This window comes from Callorhinus ursinus, unplaced genomic scaffold (genome assembly GCF_003265705.2).
Source record: "Callorhinus ursinus isolate GAN/ISIS: 27379988/994484 unplaced genomic scaffold, GSC_fseal_2.0 scaffold9, whole genome shotgun sequence".
NCBI classification, from domain to species: domain Eukaryota; kingdom Metazoa; phylum Chordata; class Mammalia; order Carnivora; family Otariidae; genus Callorhinus; species Callorhinus ursinus.
This window is the reverse complement of record NW_027397071.1, coordinates 20,832,683-20,839,029: the sequence shown is the minus strand read 5'-3', so window position 1 is coordinate 20,839,029 and position 6,347 is coordinate 20,832,683.

Sequence of the window (6,347 nt, the reverse complement as noted above, 5' to 3'; positions counted from 1 at the left end):
CTCTGGAATCCAAGGTCTCCAAGTTTGGGTGCCTTGATTGCTTTCTTGTGTGTTCCAACAATTTTAAAATTTTATCCAGCTTTTTACTTTTACTCTCAGTGGGAGGGTAGTCTGCAATGAACTAGTTCTTCCTAGCTGGAGTATGAAGTTCTAGATATTTTTATAAGTCTATGTTAATGATAACTCCTCCATGAAACTTTTTCTTATCATCTCATCAGAGATAATCTCGCCCTCCACTAAATTCCTATGAATGTAGTAGTTAATAGGACAGAATCTGGGGCCATTTGAATCAGCCTCCACCATGACCTTTGGACAAATTATCTATTTCTTTTTGCCTTAGTTTTCTCATTTATAAGATGAAGATAAAATATGTATTTATGTCATAGTGTTGTTATAAAGACTAAATAAGATAATATATGTAAAACACATAGCAGGCATTACATAAGTAATATTGTTAGTAATATTATTAGTAATATGATGGCACCTTTCTTAAATACTTGTGATTTGTGTGCATATATACCTGACTAGACTGCACATTCCCTAATAGAGGACAATATTTTCCTCATATTCATTTATTTCCCAAACTTGAGATATTCCCAAATAAAATATCTATTCATTGCATTAATGAGTGAATGTAAAATTAATTGAATACACCCAGATTGGATAATTCAATGAAATGAAATGGTAATTTGTTTTGAAAGACCCATCACAGGGGGAAGAAGTTTAGCTACTGCAAATGAGAACTGGATCTATAGATTTTCCATATCCATTTTAATATTTTTTTAGCTCCCTGAAAGAATAAAATTGTATTTATTTCATGTCTCCATCTCAGCACTTAGTTCAATCTTGGTTAATAAGACAATCAGTGTTTACTGAATGACTGAAAAAATGATCATTTTGTCATAATTATTACTACTGATTATCTAAAACCATCTTTATAAATAATTGTTTAAGTTTTATCATATCTTCTCCAAAATTAAAAAAAAAGCTCTAATTTTTCTTTTAAAAGTCCATTTTATTTCTCTTTTTCAGTGAGTTGTATTTTACACTGACTTTATTTTTAAAGCTGCTTTAAATTATTCACATCAGACAGGTATGTTTCTGTTATGCTGAACTCTTAAACTGCAAGTGGTACAGAAGTCCATAAACCAGCACACCAAATAATTTAAACACCTCACATGCTATAGGAGGCAATGAAAGATTTTCTATATTTTTCTTTTAAGCCAAGACTGTCCTTTTAAACTTTTGATCCTAATCTTTATTTTTCATAACATTAGCCAAAGTTTCATGGATTTTATTTTCTATATGTTGCTTTCCCAGATGTCCTTTGATGAAGAGAAGAAAATGTTCAAGAGTCAATCTGGACAACAGAGCACCGCACAGCTGTGCTGTTCCTTTTTTTTTTTCCCCCTCTGCCTTGACCTTACCCTGAAGAAAGTACTCCTCTAGGCTCACACTCCTGAAATTGACTGAAGTGTCTCTTAGGATATACTTTGGTCATAGAAAAAAAACTTATTTAAATTCCATTCCAGGTACAACCTCTCTTTATTTTATAGATTAAAGTGGAAGGTACCACTGGGAAGGGAAAGGGGATCATGAGTATTTAAAGTTTATCACAAATGAGAAGTTTGTGAACAAAGCCTGCCCATGAGACTGGGGTTTGCATTACATCACCTCTTGAAATCAATCTGCAAAAACGAGTGTGCACTGGACAATTATACCAAAAAAGAAAAATCCAGTACATGCCTCATTATCACCCTGAGAAACACCAACACCAATGGTCTTTTTTAACCTCTTGATCACCTTTTGACATTTTTCCTTTAAGTCACATAGACTTTGGTGGCTCACACAACAGAAAAATTATTTTTTTAGTCAATTATAATTGATTTTTGTTTTCTTTCTCATGGGTTTTTTAAATGAAGAAAATACAAGAGAAAGATATTTCTTATATGAAGACAAGGCAAAGGAAATACCTGGCATAAAATGATTCATTGCCAATGTTATTATTTTATGGTAGCTTTTGAATAAAAGTTTATAATAACAATGTTAACCATTTATCTATCAACAAACATTAATTAAAACATGCTATATGCTAGACACCACAAAATGGTAATTGGATTTATACTTGCCATGATGCCAAGTCTCTATAGTCACATTCCAAGCGCTAATCAGCATCCAAACCATAAAACAATGTTACTGGGTGAGATTATATAAACCCTATAGTACAACTCCACTCCCAAGTATTCCTCACTTGCATTGCTTTCACCATACTACACACTCAAATCATGGTGTCTACTGGTGAATAAATGACATGTAATCCATTGTCCTAATTGTCATTGAAAACACAGTATCCATTCAATAATTGATTCATTTAATCAATAAACACTGTAATTCTACTGTATACAAGGACAACCTACATGAATCACACACTCCACTTCAGCATCCTCCATATTGTTGAAGTTATTGGATCTAAGACAGGGATCAGTGCATTTTCTGTAAAAGACCAAGAAGTAAATAGCTGCGTGCTGCAGGTCACATGTATCTCTCCTGCAGGTGCTCCTGCACCTTCTTTTTCTTCTTCACCACCCCCTTCCCCAACCCCTACCTCTTCCTCCACTTCCTCAACCCTTTAAAAATGTAAGAATCATTTTCAGTTCATGAGTTTTACAAAAACAGGCCTTGGGCTGGATTTGGCCAGCAGACCATGGTTGGCCTGCCCCTGGTCTAGGGGAATGTCTTTACCAGGGTATCCAGGTTAGTTTAACTCTCTTACTCTCGGCCTCTTTAAGATCCTCAGTCACCATGAGGGGAATATTGGCCTGCATGTTTCTCTTCCCATCATCAGGTTTCTGCCTCAGTCCTCAGAGGTAACTGATTAAACAAAGAAACATACATATATTTATAGTTCAAAGTCATTTTTCTAGTGAAACATAATCTCCATGGTTGCAATTCCACTCAAACTGAAGACCCCTTCAAAATTATCATGCAGTATGGTTTTTCTCCCATTGATTCAAATCTCTCTAACAAAATCTAGAATTTTTATTTCCTTTTCAGCAATATAATGTCCACTAAGGTAACCAAAATACAATTCTTAAAAAAACAAAGCACTGTGGTTTTTAAATGTCAATGCCTAACCTCTAGACTGTTCACCAACAATCCAAAGTTGTCTCAAGTCAAGGCTTGGAAAATATAGTCATATACAGACACAAGGGCAGACTAAGAAAACACACATGCACAGAGAAAGAAAGACTCTCAGATATTGTGACAATAAAGAAATTAGATTGAGTTTTGTATTATGGTTCTTGGAATCAGTATCATTTGTTTAGTGTTATATCTAATATATATATGGGTATGCCATATTATATTAGAATTAGGAATACTAGGTGACTGTATGAATGGGAATACATAGTTACATGTAATAGACACCCAAATTAACAATGGTTTAAACAAGACAGGCATTTATTTTGTTCTCACATAAAAGTCCTGATATAATTAGTTTCATGACTGATAATGGCAGCTCCATAGATACCTAGGATCTAGGTAATATCTGTCCTGTTCTTTATCCTCTGGATGGGTCCCTCAACTTCATGGTCCAAGATGTGGCTTCACCTTACAAAGGACAGAAGAAAGCCCATATCCCTTTCATTAAGAAGAAATTCCAGAAACAGCATATTTCATAGTCTTCCATATCCCTGAGGCCAAAACTTAAATCTTAAGACCAAAAGTAGCTACAGAGTGGGCTGAGAAATACAGTGTTCTGATAGACATGAAAATGATGTGTTCAAGAAGAGAACCAACTGTAATCAGAAAGTTTTAAGACCATTTAGGGACATTTAAAACTAATGTAATTATGGTGAAGTAGGTGAAGGGGATTAAGGGTACACTTACCACGTGATGAATAGTGAGCAATGTATAGAGTTGTTGAATCACTATTGTATATCTGAAACTAATATATCACTGTATGTTAATTTTACTTTAAAAATAATTAAAAACTTTTTAAAAATTACTGTTTTATAATAAAAAAGATGGAATTATCTATAAAGAAGAAAACTTAGAGGAACTTCTGACACAATAAGAATAAACATCTCATTAAAAGCTATTTGCAAATATTCAGTCAAGACTTAAAAACATGAATTAGAAGACACTAAATGGCAAATAAAATCATATAATATATTTTTACATGAGGAACATTTGTGATATTTTTAGCATTAAGAAGAGAGGGGATAGTTGTAGCTTTGGAATGTCCCCTCCATTCTCTTTTTGTCTGGTTAGCAGCATGCCCAGTTTCCTTTGGAAGACTCACTTCTATTCCACTGTGTGCAGTCTTGGTATAAACACCAAGAGGTGCTTTGCCCAACTGATGGGCGTGGGAACTCAGTTAAGCCTATAAGGTTCTCTTCTGGAACACTGAAACCCAGTTAAAATGACACCAAGTTGGGAAAAGAAGTCGGACTGGTTCATTCCTGTGACCTTCTGATGACCTGTCGACCCTATAGCTTCCCCAGTTCCCTTTCTATTTGGATCCTACATCTATATACCAATTTCTTTATTTCATTGAGCCACCCCAAATCATTCCAAGTAATTTTCTTTCTGCTTGTGCTAGAAAGCATTATATCCTGCTACTTACAAACAACAACAACAAAAATCTAGTTATATCTGAACAGTAAATTCTGTACTGGAGGTGAGTATCTCTATCTCTCTCTCTCTCTCTCACACACACAATAGGACTCATGAAAAAAAGAACAGAATTTACTCTAATTACTTTCTTTGATATGTGTTCTTTGTCTATTTTCTATTTCTGGACATATATGCTGAAGGATGAGATATCATACTCTAATCATAGGAGAAACAACTGGAGGAAATATTGGTAGCTAAGAAAGAAAGCATATGCTTTGTTGGATGGGGAAAGGTAAAATTAAGCATTTTTAGGCCAGATGGAATATCTACCCAGCAGCTTAATGATCTCAAGAAAGTGATTTTTCTAGGTTGTACACAAGCCTAATATTTTTTAAGCTCTTATTCCTAAGGATAAAATCATGCAATACAAATGAAAACACAATGCATGTATTAAATGCCTCTGGTTATATGAATACTGAGGGCTTTTTTAATATATATGTGTGTCTTCATTATTGCTCTTTTATTGTCATTTCAAAAAATGATTTCTAATATGGCCCTCCTAAAAGGTACTTCAGGCTTAATGGCTATAGCATTTGTGAAAGTGTTCACAGGGTCAAATTGATTCAATTATTTTCATTTGGATGAAAGGAACAAACATTTTTGAGAGTCTACTATGTTGGTTCTTAACCCAGGTTGAATATTAGATTCACCAGGGAGCTTTTTAAAATGCAGATTTCCAGAACATTTAAAGCCCTCCTCCCCATCCCTATGTTTTTGATACATCTAGTAAGTATGTGCTAAGGATTGTGCTGTATACTTTATATATAACACCACACAGGGTAGTTCAGCAATTAAACAGCCAGGCTGTAGACCAAGATTTCATTCAAATCCTGCTTAATCACAAATTGACTAGATAACTTTGGGCAATTTACTTAACCTCAGTGTGCTTCCCGTTCTTCTGCTATAAAATGAGGTCAGTATTAGTACTTGCTTCATTCGGTTGCACCTTCTATGTAGTTAGCATTCATTATTGTGGATTACATAATAATTGATTTTAAATCCTTATAAAAACCTACTGAGGGACGCCCTGATGGCACAGTCGGTTAAGCATCCAACTCCTGTTTTCGGCTCAGGTCATGATCTCACAGTTGTGGGATTGAGCCCCATGTCAGACTCCAAGGTGAGCTTGAATTTCTCCTTTTCCCTCTGCCCCCCCCACACACTCTCTCTGTGTCTCTAATAAATAAATAAATAAATCTTTAAAATGATTTAAATTACTATCATTTTCACTTTACATATAGGGAAACTAGGCTTAGAGATAAAAAATAACTTTCCCAAGATCATCTAGTTGCCACCAAGCTAAAATATGGTGTGTTTAGCAATGGTGGAGAATATACAATAAAAAATTACCGGAGGTAGTTTTGGTCATGGTGACTTTCAAATGGTTATAGAGCAGCTAGGTGGAGATACCTAGTAATAAGTTAATCACGTAACATGGGTTAGGTCTCAAAAGAGAGGTCATGGCACAGGAATATTCATTAGGGGTGTCTGATATATAAATTGTGATCAAATCCATGAGTAGGAATGAGCCCAGACAGGAATAATATATAAAGGACAGCTGAAGGTTCAGGCATAGCCCTTGAGAACTCCAACACTTTATAGGACAAGTAGTCATGTCGAGATTAAAAGAAGACTAAGAAGCCAGAGGCAACAGTAAACTCTGAGAAAGT